Source organism: Quercus robur, chromosome 4, assembly GCF_932294415.1.
Source record: "Quercus robur chromosome 4, dhQueRobu3.1, whole genome shotgun sequence".
NCBI classification, from domain to species: domain Eukaryota; kingdom Viridiplantae; phylum Streptophyta; class Magnoliopsida; order Fagales; family Fagaceae; genus Quercus; species Quercus robur.
Window position 1 is genome coordinate 1,666,311 of NC_065537.1, and position 14,873 is coordinate 1,681,183.

The 14,873-nt window shown below is 37.6% G+C and overlaps 2 pseudogenes; both read right to left on the minus strand.

Moving 5' to 3' along the window:
• Window positions 1-241: 241 nt before the first annotated feature.
• LOC126724594 (probable serine/threonine-protein kinase PIX13) lies at window positions 242-4,813 on the minus strand (annotated as a pseudogene).
• Window positions 4,814-10,125: 5,312 nt separating this feature from the next.
• On the minus strand, window positions 10,126-14,022 carry LOC126724595 (probable serine/threonine-protein kinase PIX13; annotated as a pseudogene).
• Between the last annotated feature and the right edge of the window lie 851 nt (window positions 14,023-14,873).

Consider the following 14,873-nt stretch of genomic DNA (forward strand, 5'->3'; position numbering starts at 1 on the left):
GCACTTAGAAAGAATGAGATCTTGATGTCTCTTTGACAAAAATGAATCATCACCAGAACCAAAAAGGTCCACAAGCACAACACAGCTCCTCAATCCTCCACATGGTTGTATGAAAAGATTATACATAACCATACAAGTATATTTTTCACACTACTGATAAGATGATGCTAATCAAGTTTTTTTCTTCACTACTTTAATAATTACAAGCTAGAAAATGCAAAAACTCACTAGAATGAGAAACTTGAGAAGAAAGAATTCTTGATATTCAAACTAATGGATCCCAATATATAATATGCAGGCTTCGGGAACAAAACTAACAACTTTATAACACATCCTTAAGCTGTTAAGCACAACTCACCACCTTCTAGATAATTACAGTCCCGCTGCTAAATACTCATTCAGTACATACAAGTCACCAGTAAAATAATAATACTCATTGTAACTTACAAAAGATCACATTAATCAAAATTAAAAAATAAAGTGGGAATTGTTGTTTTACATGAGTAACAATCAGCATACAAGTGAAGAATTATGCTTGCATGTAGCAGATGTATCAAAGTCACCTTACTCGGGAGGAATTTTGGTAGGCTGGATTTCCATCCAGTCTAGGATGAAGTGGAGAACGATGGTGCAAAGGCTGTTGGCCTTGTCGATGAACCATAGGATGACTAGCATGATTTCTAGACTCCCTTGGTCTTTCATTGGCAGCTTCAAACCATTCCAATTTTTCTAAAACTTCTTTCATTGATGGTCGGTGCTTAGGTTCAGCTGCAAGGCACTTTAGAGCAAGCTGAGATATATGGAATGTAGCCTTGGATGGATATTTTTCCCCCAACCAGGAGTCCATGATTTGTTTCAACTTTCTTATTCCTGATAGATATGGTTTGATCCAACCCACCAGATTATGTTTCCCAATTAGACAAGTCATATCAAGTGCCCGTAAACCTATTAGTATCTCAACTAAAACAACACCAAAACTATACACGTCGCTCTTGACGTACAGATGCCCTGTATAATCAGCATAACATATTGTCATGGCACAACTTTTAAAACATTCAGGGTTAAGTAGCTGAAGTTTGCCAAAATTTAGGTCAAGCTTAAGCCTCACCCTCATTTGGCCTTAAGAGCACCAAAAGTCCAAAAGTTTTGGCAGAAATAATACCTGTGGCAACATACTCTGGAGCTGCATAACCATACGTGCCCATTACTCGTGTTGTCACATGTGATTGACTAGCTGATCGATGGACCCAACTTCGCCAAGCCAAAGTCTGATATCTTGGCAGTATAGGACTGCAATAAAACCAAAAGTTAGACAAGTTCAAAATTTATTTGTGAGACATTCTTTTTGTGACCAAGGAATTTTTAATTTTTTAATTCCATGTCGTGGTGGATCAATTGTGAGAGGTGGGTTCACAAAGGGAAAAATGGGTGTGCATAAAGGTTGGAAATGTGAACAAGATGAAAAGATGATATAATAATCAATGGGCTAGGGACAGTAGCAATATATCATTCCTTTGTGCATCTCTTGTAGTTTGATAGTTATTCACTTTTCAATAGAAATTTACCCCATCCAGCAGTATATCGGAGGATTTAATATTTCTATGAATAATTTGCTGATCAGATGTGTGCAAAAATGCCAGGCCCCGAGCTGCTTCAATTGCAATCTTAAGCTGTATATCCCATGGAAGTGGCTGAAGAGCTGACCACCCTGCTTAAATAAAAGATGTGTGTGGTGAACCAAATGAACTTTTATATTTGAATTATATTCACAGCACATTCCCTGCACATATGGACAGTAATAGAATTCATTATGTTTTAAGCTCTTACTTCCAAACAGATGGTTTTCTAGGCTGCCTTTTTGCATGAATTCGTAAATGAGGAGTAACTCTCTGTCCTCCCTCCAGTAGCCTAACAGCTTGATTAGGTTAGGATGAGAGAGCCTTCCTAAGAAATTCACCTCTGACTACACCAATAAATTAGCAGTGAGATATGCATACATATTTAAAATGGTTTGAATGTAATGTTAAAAAGCAAATTACTGAAACATCTAACCAAACTCCAAATTACTGAGTGCATGTGTGTGTGTGTGTGTTCTAAACCAGAATAGTATTGTGTACCCCAGACTTAGTAGCAATGAGGAAGCTGCAGTTCAGCCAAAGTAAACCAAATCACAACTGAATACATTGTTTCCTCTCTCTTTTTTTTCTCTGCAATTGTTTACAGTATTTAAGACACAGCAAAATAGCATATCCAAAGGTTTCTTATGGATATAATATATCAAAGGGTTCATTATAGTTATCATCATAAAATATATCAAAGGGTTAATTAGCAATGTTTACCCAACCATCCAAATTAGTGTTAAAAATCTAACAAATTAGTGAGTTGGTTAGGGAGGACGTTGCAAGTAAATGAAAACTAACACATTAGAGCATCCCACCACCTAATCAGCCCACTAATTTGCTAAGTTTGATACTAATTTTAAATAGCATAGTAAACATTAAAAACTGATCTAAATCAGCCCACTAATTTTAAATAGCGTAGTGAACATTACAAATTGATCTTGAATCAGGGTGTTGATTGCAAGAAAAATAAAAAATGATGATAAACATTGCAATGAGCTTATAGTCTTGGGTGGATAGCTGCAATTAACCCAAACAAGAAAGAGAAGTCGTGAATAAGATCTTACATGACTACAATTGAAAGTGGTTTATACTATTTGCAACTACATTTCCTGTCCAATTACCTTTCGCATGATCTTTTTCTAGAAGTGGAGAAGGGTACATTAAAAAGAAACAAGCAATGATGAATATAGCAATAAGAAGCGTAGTAAAAGTGCAACTGAGAGGCCTAAATGTATTCACAAGAAGCACAGTAAAAGCGCAACTGAAAGGACTAAAGGAATTCAAAACACATGAACTTCACAACTATATATTATTCCCTAGCAAGTTGGGTAGAATTACCTGCCACTCCCGAGATCCTTCCAAGATCTCGGGGCTCAATTTTTTGACAGCAATTACCATCCTATTACTACACCAAAATAAGTCTATTACATCAAATGTTAATATAACAAAATTAGTATAATGGTATTAGACATAATATCACATCTAAAAATTAAAAGTTGTTGCAATGGTAACTTAAAAATAGTAAATTATTACATTAATAATAATTAGTTGTAATAATTTATAATTTTCAGTTGCAATAGAGATTTTAATACTAAATTGAATTTAGAAAATTTTTTGCAATAACTTAAATTGAAGAAATCAATTTTTTTTTGATAACTTAAATTGAAGAAATCAATTTTTTTTAATAATTTAAATTGAAGAAACTATTGTAATAACTTGATACCAATTATATATTTTTCGATATATTATAATAGATCGAAATTTCAAAGAGATGGCTTATTGCAACAAATTTAACATTGCAATAACTAAAATATCAATTATTTTACAATCCATTGCAATGCAAACATGAAGCTGCAATGAATATATTATTACAATGATCTAATTCCAATTATTTTACAATCTATTTTAAGAAAAAAATATGAAAAATTTAACTATTACAATAAATATACCGTTGCAATAATTTGAACCCAAATTATTTTTGTCAGTTCTTGACAATCTATTGCAATGACAAATATGAAGCTGCAATGAATATATTATTACAATGATCTAATTCCAATTATTTTACAATCTATTGTAAGAAAAAATATGAAATATTTAACTATTACAATAAATATACTGTTGCAATAATTTGAACCCAAATTATTTTTGTCAATTCTTTACAATCTACTGTAATAAAATTCATGAAATAATAGCCTATTGCTACAAGATATTCGAAGTAATAAATTGTTTATTGCAATAGCAAATATATTATTACATCAAAATTTTCAATAAAATATTTAAGGTTTATTGCAATAAAAATTTTTTGTAGCACAAACTTATTACCTCAAATTTTATTGCAACACTTCGTATAAACTATTGCAATGATTTTGATGTTATTGCAACGATTTTTTTTGTTGTAATAAACATTTTTGTTGTAGTGTATTTCCACTCTTGGATTGCCTCTTATGCTTGAGCCTAAAACCTGCCCAAATCCTCCCTCACCAAGTACTATATTAGGACTAAAATTCTTGGTTGCAACCTTTAATTTTGTAAAACTGAAGATCCTCAAGTTTGGGGTGGGCAAGATCTGACCAAGTATTATTTCATCATTTTTGGAGCTACTACTGTCTATTTCAGACCCGACTGGTGGGAATAGTGACGAACAAGAGAATTGTGCATGAGGTGATTGGTTAGACTCTGAACAACTATCGTTGGTCTCAGTCTCAGAAATGGTGGGTGGGAATATTAATGGAATGGAAAAACTTGTAATTATTATCTCATAATTTTCAGGACTGTCTGTAGCAGACCTGGTTGGTGGGAATAATGACACTATGGAATTGGAATTATGAGAGAATCTTGGAGATGTTTCACTGGATTCTGAACTACCATCATTTTCACAATCTATGTTAATGGCTGGGAAGATTGATGGAATGGAAATAGGGGAGTCTGGATTTGTTCCATTCCTTATCAAACTAAAACTGCCAGACTCTGAGTTGGCTGATGGGAAAACAGAGTACTCTACTAGTGATTCACTTCTTTCTTCCCTTACTATACTACCACGGTGCGAGTTGTTGGCAACAAATTTTGCAACCAAAGATTACGAAATACAAAAATATTTAAAGTTGAAATAATATAGTATTCAGACACTAAAATTTTCTTGTCTGACTCAAAATTCTTTGAAACTTACCTGAATCAACATGGTGCTTCCTCATACTAATATTGGATAGAAAAATTTTGGGAGATTGAGAGCGAAAGAATTACATATGAAAAATTTGAAAGCTTCAGATAAGATACTTTCTCATGGACTTTCACGTTCCTTTCCGCTTGACTAACTAGACCAAGGGCCAAGTTCACTTTCCAGAAGTGGTAGTTTCCTTGCGCTAAACAGTATTTTAGTAGCGACAAAGTGCGTTTGGTTGCTCTATTTGTCAAAACTGTGACTTTGAGTCTTCGGCTCATCTACTTCCTGAGAGCATTCATATCTTGCTATGGCTTAATTGCTATACAATAGGGCCTTACATCATTTGGGTTGTTCTGAGTTCTTTGTGGGTCTTAGCTCATTTGGATTGACTTTGGCACTAAGCTTTCGTGGGGCTTATTCTCAACTTTGCTAATGTACTGAATCAGCCCAAGTTCATAAGCTTTGCTAGCTGGGTCCATGGGATTTATTAGAAATACTGAATGATTGTATATTGTATTTCATAGTAAAAGAATACACACGAGTGCCTTTATATAGGAGGCATATGAGTGCAGTACAAGTAAGAGTGTAGTACAAGAATGTGTATTATACAAGTAATCTAATTGGGCCTAAAGCCCACAACACTATACACATTAACAGCCCCCCTCAAACTTAAGGTGGATGAAAGACCAACTTGAGGTTGAAAACCAAAGTATGAAGGCGTCCCTTAGGATGTGATTTGGTGAAGATATCTGCAAGTTGATCTTTAGAGGAGACTGAGATCAGTTTGAGAGCACAATGGACAAGACGATAATGGATAAAATAAAAATCGATCTCGATGTGTTTAGTCCGTTCGTGGAAGACATCATTGTGAGCAATATAAATGACACTCTGGTTTTCACAATAAAGAGGAGTAGCAGAGGATGTAGACACACCTAAGTCTTTGAGAAGCCATCGTAGCCAAAGGAGTTCAAATGTGGTATCAGCAAGGGCACAATATTCTGCTTCAGTACTAGAGCGGACCACATGAGTTTGTTTCTTACTTCGCCAAGAAATCAGAGAAGAACCAAGAAGAAAGCAATAACCAATGGTGGACCTGCGATCAGTGGGATGTCCTGCCCAATCAGCATCAGAAAATGCACGGAGAATAAGAGGAGACTGAGCAGAGTAGAACATACCATAGAAGAGAGTGCCTTTTAGGTATCGAAAAATGCGCAGAACAGCAGCATAGTGAGTCAATCGTGGAGCAGACAGATACTAGCTCACCTGGTGAACAGCATAGAAAATGTCTGGACGAGTAACAGTGAGATAAATTAGGTTGCCAACCAAGCGTCTATAAAGAGAGGGATTAGACAATGGTTTCCCCCCCCCCCCTGAGGGAGTCAGGTGTGTATTAAGCTCAACTGGAGTGTCAACAGTCTTGCCATCAGTGAGTCCAGCTCAAGACAAGAGTTCAGAGGCATACTTAGCTTGAGTAATGTAAAGTCCATCTGTAAAATGAGTGATTTCAAGACCCAAGAAATAGCTGAGATGTCCAAGATCTTTCATCTTAAACCGCTGACTGAGAAAATCCTTAAGTTCTTGAATGCCACTAAGGTTATTACCAGTTATGATCATATCATCCACATACAGGAGAAGAAAAATAGTGCCTTTGTAAGTACGATGAAGAAATAAGGCAGAATCATAATGACTGGCCATGTAACCCAAGCGAGAGATGGTAGAGCTAAATTTGGCAAACCAAGCTCGTGGATCTTGTTTAAGGCCATAAAGTGCACGTCAAAGGTGACAAACCTTGCTTGATTCAATAGAGAGACTAAGAGGAGGTTGCATATAAACTTCTTCACTTAAATCTCCATTAAGGAATGCATTTTTGACATCCATTTGAAAAGAGTCCAATTTACTGGCAGCATCAACAGCTAAAAGGGCACGAACAGATGAGATACGAGCAACCGGAGCAAAGGTCTCTTCGTAATCAATTCTATACTCTTGTGTAAAACCTTTTGCAACAAGACGAGCTTTGTAGCACTCAATGGACCCATCAGAGCGAGTCTTAATCTTATAGATCCACTTACAACCAACCACAGATTTCCTAGGAGGGAGAGTCACCAAGTCCCAAATATGGTTTTTAGATAATGCATCAAGTTCCTCTTTTACTGCAATCTGCCATAAAGGGTTAGTGGAAGCCTCACGGTAGGTGTGAGGCTCGTGCAGTGTAGCAAGGGCAGTGTAACAATGATAGTCAAGTAAATATGTAGGAATGGATCTTACCCAAGTTGAGTGACGAGGTGGAATGTCTTGTGCATGATCTTCAAGCGTAGCAGGAGCAGGGGACCCAAGCTCAGGGTTAGGTAGTTTGTCTTCGGCCTGTTCATCTTCCAACTGTTCATTAAAGGGTGAACAAGGAAAGGGATCAAGGATATCTGGTAGTTGGATAGAGAAGTCTACAGGAGAATCAAGAGCAACTACAGGAGGATCAGGAGCAGCTACAGAAGGAATATGTACCTCATCTGGAAAAAGATCTAAGATAGAGGAGGGAGATAGGGAGGCACGAAAGTGAGAGAGCTCAACAAAGAGGCGATGTTCCCAAAACATAACATTTCAGGAAATACGAAGACGATGAGAAACAGGATCATAACACCGATTCCCCTTTTAAGTTTTGCCATAGCCAAGAAAACAGCAAAGCCTTGACCGAGGCTCAAGTTTGTTATGCTCATGTGGCTGAAGAAGAACGAAATAAGAAGAACCGAAGGAGCGAAGGTGGTGATAGTCTAGAGGTGACTCAAAAAGGCGCTCATATGGACTTTGATTTTGGATGACAGGACTTGGAATACGATTAATAGCATGAACAACATGAAGAGCAGCTTCGCCTCAAAATGGAGCAGGAACTTTGGCTGAGAGAAGGAGAGCACGAATAGTGTCAAGAATATGACGAAGTTTTCATTCGGCTCCACCATTTTGTTGAGAGGTACCTGAACAAGTTAGTTGATGAACAATGCCATAGGAATGCAAAACAGTTTGGAAAGCATATTGAGTGTACTCAAGAGCATTATCAGATCGAAAAAGTTTGATATGTTTGGAAAATTGAGTTTTAACCATTTTTGCAAAATTAGAATATACTTGCAATAATTTAGAACGATGTTTCATATTAAAAATTAATCTATAGCGAGAGAAATCATCAATAAAGACAACAAAATATCGAGATCCACCAATACTAGAGACAGAGGAAGGCCCCCAAACATCAGAATGAATAAGGTCAAAGATATCAGTGGATATTGATTCACTAGTATTGAAAGGCAAAGCTGGTTGTTTTCCTAACTGACATGAAACATAATCAAAATTTTCTGTAGACACTGAACCTAACAAACTTCTAGAAGCCAATTGTTATACCTGAGAAAAAGATGCATAACCAAGTCGAGCATGCCAAAGTACAAGGGAAGGAATAGAAGGAACTGCAGCAGCTGCAACAACAGAAATAGGAGAAATAAGTGGAAGACGAAGGTTGTCCACGGGAAACATACACCTAACTCTGGGACTGGTCCCAAGCTCCTGTCCCGTCCTTCGATCTTACACAATACACCAAGAATAATCAAAGATAATGTGATAACCCAACTCAGTACAACAAATGGTTCCACAATGTCTGGTCATAATATAGGTTCCGTTTCGACCTCCAACCTCTCGGTTCCTGGGGTCTTTAATGTTCCTGACCTTTCTTACAATTTATTTTCTATGGGACAATTAGCTGTATGAATATTAAGAGGGTGTGGTGCAGGTTTAAGTTCAGAAAATAAGGACAAGTGAGGTGTCATGTGATTGCAACAAGCAGAATCCATAAGCCAAGAGGAAGGAGATATACCAGATAAAGCTGAGAGAGAAGAGGAATAAGATGCATTACCAACCATACGAATGACATTAGCGAAGATGTTTTTAAGGTCATCTGTGGTCATGGTGAAAGTACGACCTGAAGACTTAGATTGTGCAGAGACAGGACTCATTGGTTGGACACTCTCAGTGTTAGCAACAGTAGTAGCAGAAATTGAAATAGCTGATTTGTTGCAATGATAGCAAGTCTCAATATTGTGGCAAAAACGTTTGCTAGATTGTTGACGACGATTATTGCAACAAGAAGAAGACTTGCCCTTATTCTTCATTTAGAAGCAAAATATACAAAAATGAAATCTACACGAAAAACTGGGTAAGGAGCACTTGGATTGCAAAACGTCAATTCTGAGAAAAAAGTCAACGGTCAACGGTACAGTCAACTCCCAGTGATGACATCAGCAAGATGAAGTAAGCTGATGACGTCAGTTAGGGCTTACGTGGATGCTAACGTGGCATTGATGACGTCAGCGATGATGTCAGCAGGTGACCCAGTGGCGCGTGGAGCATGTGAGGCGCGTGGTTCAATCTTCGCCGAAGCTTTGGACGGTGAGGGCGCATGGAGAGTCCGATGAGGTCGATTCTTTTCCGACAATGTAGATTAGAGAAAGAATATTCCAATGACGACGGTGGTGAGATGATCGGAGCAATACTGAAGGCGTGTGAGGCGCGTGGAAAAACTGTCGAATCTTTGATCGGCGCATGGCAACGCGTGTAGGGTCAGATGATGATGATTCCGGCATAGTTGTGTAGATCAGTTGAAAACATACACGGTGATATGTCTTATGTCTTAATCAGAGGTTCGATGTGGAAGATCCGACCAAGGCAGTGATCTTGGTGGCAGTGTTCAAGCTTCTGGCGGTGAAGATTCAACCTTGGGCACCTCTAACGGTGGTGGAGCAATCAGGAGAGGGCACGGAAAAGGTTTACTGACCGAAGAAGTCGAGGCAGCGGAAAATACCAACAAAGACAAGACTGCAAGACACAAGAAAGTTAGAGATGGCTCTGATAACATGTTAAAAATACTGAATGATTGTATATTGTATTTCACAGTAAAAGAATACACACAAGTGCCTTTATATAGGAGGCATATGAGTGCAGTACAAGTAAGAGTGTAGTGCAAGAATGTGTGCTATACAAGTAATCTAGTTGGGCCTAAAGCACACAACACTATACACATTAACAAATTCTACCTCTCACTTTCTTGTGGCCTTCGACTAACATGTGACAATGTTAGTGGCTTTCCATGGGCTGGTTTTCTTGAACCATTTTACTCACAAGTGGGTGTAATAAGCTTGGGTCAAATATGTATGGGTCAAAATTGGATTCTTTTAAATAGCAAAATTCATGGGCCTTGGGGATAAATTTGGTGGGCTGTACATAACAATTTCTGGTATTTTATCTCACGGTTAGTGGGTCGGAGTGATGGGCTTTGGGCTGAATTTGTAACACATCCTTAAGCTGTTAAGCACAACTCACCAGACCTTCTAGATAATTACAGTCACACTGCTAAATACTCATTCAGTACATACAAGTCACCAGTAAAATAATAATACTCATTGTAACTTACAAAAGATCACATTAATCGAAATTAAAAAATAAAGTGGGAATTGTTGTTTTTCATGAGTAACAATCAGCATACAAGTGAAGAATTATGCTTGCATGCAGCAGATGTATCAAAGTCACCTTACTCGGGAGGAATTTTGGTAGGCTAGATTTCCATCCAATCTAGGATGAAGTGGAGAATGATGGTGCAAAGGCTGCTGGCCTTGTTGATGAACCACAGGATGACTAGCATGATTTCTAAGCTCCATTGGTCTTTCATTGGCAGCTTCAAACCGTTTCAATTTTTCTAAAACTTCTTTCATTGATGGTCGAAGCTTAGGTTCAGTTGCAAGGCACTTTAGAGCTATAAAGCACAGACGCGACTGGAAAGGTGCTGCACCGGAGTTCGACGCAGGGTGCGGCGTCCGACGCGGCTACTCGCACGTCGATGCCGCGTTTGAGCTTTTTTTTTTTTTTTTTTTTTTTTTTTTTTTCTCAAATTCGCACCGACTCGGCTCAATTCACGCTGACTCGGCTTCGATTCGCGCCAATTCGGCTAGAATTAGGCCATATCGACCGAATCGGATTGTATCAGCTGGAGACCGAAATGACCAAAACAGCTGAAACAAGCCGAAATCGGCCTTGATTCATGCCGCTGAGGATTCGCCGAAGTCAAGGTATGAAGTGAAGGTCTTGAAGGTGTAGTTTTCCATGGGCATGTTTAGTGAAGGATGAGGATGGAACTTTAAAGGAGGCGTTGAAAACATTTCTTTCCTTGTAGAGTGGAAGAGTTTTCTTTTTTGTTTTGGAAAGAGGAGAGGAGAGGAGAGTGATGTTAGATGTGGAGTGGGTGTGAGTTTTGTTATGAGTTATGGGAAGGACTTTTTGAGGAGAGTGGATCCTACTCAACATTCATTGATGAGGTGCGTGTAAGAACTGTAGAAGCACTATGGCTTTATTTAGTGTAGCGTACGAATGAAACACAAGTGTGAAGTTGTGCCCTATAAAACAATTGAGATTTTAATATAAATTAATTATTGTTGTATATAATTAGTTACACATAGTCTTGCATATATTTTGTGAAGTTGTATTTTAAAAATATAATTTCAATTATAATTGTAAAATCATAAAATTGTATTTTCAAAACATAATTTTATAATTTATACTTAGTAATATATACAAAATATAAATAAAAATATTTTTAATAATTTTTTAATCGCCGCACCCGCACCCTACTTTTTCAAAAATTGCTGAGCCCTGCACCCGCACTCGCACCTGCACCCGAATCCCGAAATGCACCCGTGCTTCATAGTTTAGAGCAAGCTGAGATATATGGAATGCAGCCTTGGATGGATATTTTCCTCCCAACCGGGAGTCCATGATTTGTTTCAACTTTATTATATCTGATAGATATGGTTTGATCCAATCCACCAAATTTTGTTTCCCACTTGGACGATTGTATCAAATACCCGTAAACCTGTTAGTATCTCAACTAAAACAACACCAAAAGCATATATGTCACTCTTGACGCCCAAATGCCTTGTATAATCAGCATAACATATTGTCATGGCACAGCTTTTAAAACATTCAGGGTGAAGTAGCTGAAGTTTGCCAAAATTTAGGTCAAGCTTAAGCCTCACCCTCATTTGGCCTTAAGAGCACCAAAATTCCAAAAGTTTTGGTAGAAATAATACCTGTAACAACATACTCTGGAGCTGCATAACCATACATGCCCATTATTCGTGTTGTCACATGTGATTGACTAGCTGATAGACCCAACTTCGCCAAGCCAAAGTTTGATATCTTGGCATTATAGGACTGCAATAAAACCAAAAGTTAGACTAGTTCAAACTTTATTTGTGAGACATTCTTTTTGTGACCAAGGAATTTTTAAACTTTTTAATTCCATGATGTGGTGGATCAATTGTGAGAGGTGGGTTCACAAAGGGAAAAATGGGTGTGCATAAAGGTTGGAAATGTGAACAAGATGAAAAGATGATATAATAATCAATGGGCTAGGGACAGTAGCAATATATCATTCCTTTGTGCATCTCTTGTAGTTTGATAGTTATTCACTTTTCAATGGAAATTTACCCCATCCAGCAGTATATCGGAGGATTTAAAACCTCTATGAATAACTTGCTTATCAGATGTGTGCAAAAATGCCAGGCCCCGAGCTGCTCCAATTGCAATCTTAAGCCGTATATACCATGGAAATGGCCCAATAGCTGACCCCCCTGCATAAATAAATGATGTGTATGGGAAACCAAATGAACTTTTATTTTTGAATCACATTCACAGCACATTCCCTACACATATGGACAGTAATAGAATTCAATTATGTTTTAAGCTTTTACTTCCAAACTGATGGTTTTCTAAGCTGCCGTTCTGCATGAATTCATAAATGAGGAGGAACTCTGTGTCCTCCCAGCAATAGCCTATCAGCTTGATTAGGTTAGGATGAGAGAGCCTTCCAAAGAAAATCACCTCTGACTGCGCCTATAAATTAGCACTGAGATAAGCATACATATTTAACATGGTTTGAATGTAATGTTAAAAAGCAAATTACTGAAACGTCTAACCAAACTCCAAATAATGCATCTGTGTGTGTGTTGTTGTTTGGGGGGGGGGGGGGGGAGCCCTGATGTGGTTTAGAGAAAAAAGAACTGTGCCTTAATTTAATACAGAACAAGCATTCACAAAATATGGGATTGTTTGCAATGTCAGCTCTAAATCTCAAATCTTTGAAATCAACGTGCTAATTTGAACTTAATTAGCAATGTACATTAAAAAGTGCAACAAGCAATGATGATAGTAGTTACCATCCTATTTCCCATCAGTGAAGAAGGGTACATTAAAAAGAAACAAGCAATGATGAATATAGCAACAACAAGCACAATAAAAGTACAACCGAAAGGACTTAAGGAATTCAAAACACATTAACTTCACAACTATTTATTATTCCCTAGCAAGTTGGGTAGAATTACCCGCCACTTTTGAAATCCATGCACGCTCTCGGGGCTCAATTTTTTGACAGCAGTTACCATCCTATTTCCATTCTTGGATTGCCCCTTATCCTTGAGCCAACCCTTAAAAACCTGCCCAAATCCTCCCTCACCAAGTACTGTATCAGGACTAAAATTCTTGGTTGCAACCTTTAATTCTGTAAGACTGAAGTTCCTCAAGTTTGGGGTGGGCAAGATCTAACCAACTATTATTTCATAATTTTTGGAGCTACTACTGTCTGTTTCAGACCTGGCTGGTGGGAATAGTGACACTATGGGATAAGAGAATTGTGCTATTGCACAAGGTGATTGGTTAGATTCTGAACAACTACCATCTATCTCAGTTTCAGAAATGGTGGGTGGAAATATTAATGGAATGGAAAAATATGGTATGGTAATGGAAGGATTTGTAATTATTATCTCATAATTTTCGGGACTGTCTATTGCAGACCTGGCTGGTGAGTATAATGACACTATGGAATTGGAATTATGAGAGAATCTTGGAGATGTTTCGTTGGATTCTGAACAACTATCATTTTCACTATCTGAGTCTGGATTTGTTCCATTCCTTATCCAACTAAAACTGCAGGACTCTGAGTTGGTTGATGGGAAAACAGAGTACTCTACTAGTGATTCACTTCTTTCTTCCTTTACTGTACTACCACGGTGCGAGTTGTTGGCAACAAATTCTTCAACCAAAATTTACGAAATACAGAAATGTTTAAAGTTGAAATTATATAGTATTCGATCACTAAATTTTTCTTGTCTGTCTCAAAATTCTTTGAAACTTACCTGAATCAACTTGGTGCTTCCTCATACTGATATTGGACAGAAAAATTTTGGGAGATTGAGAGCGAAAGAATTACATATGAAAAATGGTGTGTCAGTGTTCATAGTTTATAACAACTTTGAAGTTTCAGCAAAGATACTTTCTCATGGATTCTCGCATTCGTTTCCACGTGACTGACTAGACCAAGTGCCAAAGTTCACTTTCCAGAAGCGCTGAGCAGTTGTTTAGTAGTGAAGAAAGTGCGTTTGGTAGCTCTATTTGTCAAAAATGTGACTTTGAGTTTTCGACTCATCTGCTTCCCGAGAGCATTCATATCTTGCTATGGCTTAATTGCTATACAATAGGGCCTTACATCATTTGGGTTGTTCCAAGTTCTTTGTGGGTCTTGGCAAATCTATCTCAACAATTGGTCTGGTGGTCCTAATGCTCATTTGGATTGACTTCGGCACTCAGCTTTCATGAGGCTTATCCTTGACTTTTCCCCATGTACTGAATCAGCATAGTTCATAGGCTCTGCTAGCTAGGTCCATGGGATTTAATTTTAGGGGAAACTACAGTGCTAGTCCCTTAAGTTTACTTGCTGAGTACTTCTGGTCCCTAAAGCTTCAAGCGAGTATTATTAGTCCCTAAAGTTTTGAATATGAGTGTTATTAGTCTCTTTGTTAGCTTCCATCAGTTTGTTTGTCTATGTGTCTAATGGAACAATGATGTGGCATGTTTTAAATGATGTGGTAACCTATTTGTTATTAAAAAATTATACATCATATTGTAAACATAAAACCGAGTAAACTCAAATAATATTAGTCTTCAACACATCAAACTCATTAAAATTGGATCTTTCTCCAAATTCAAATAACCTGGATTATTTTTTTCATTTT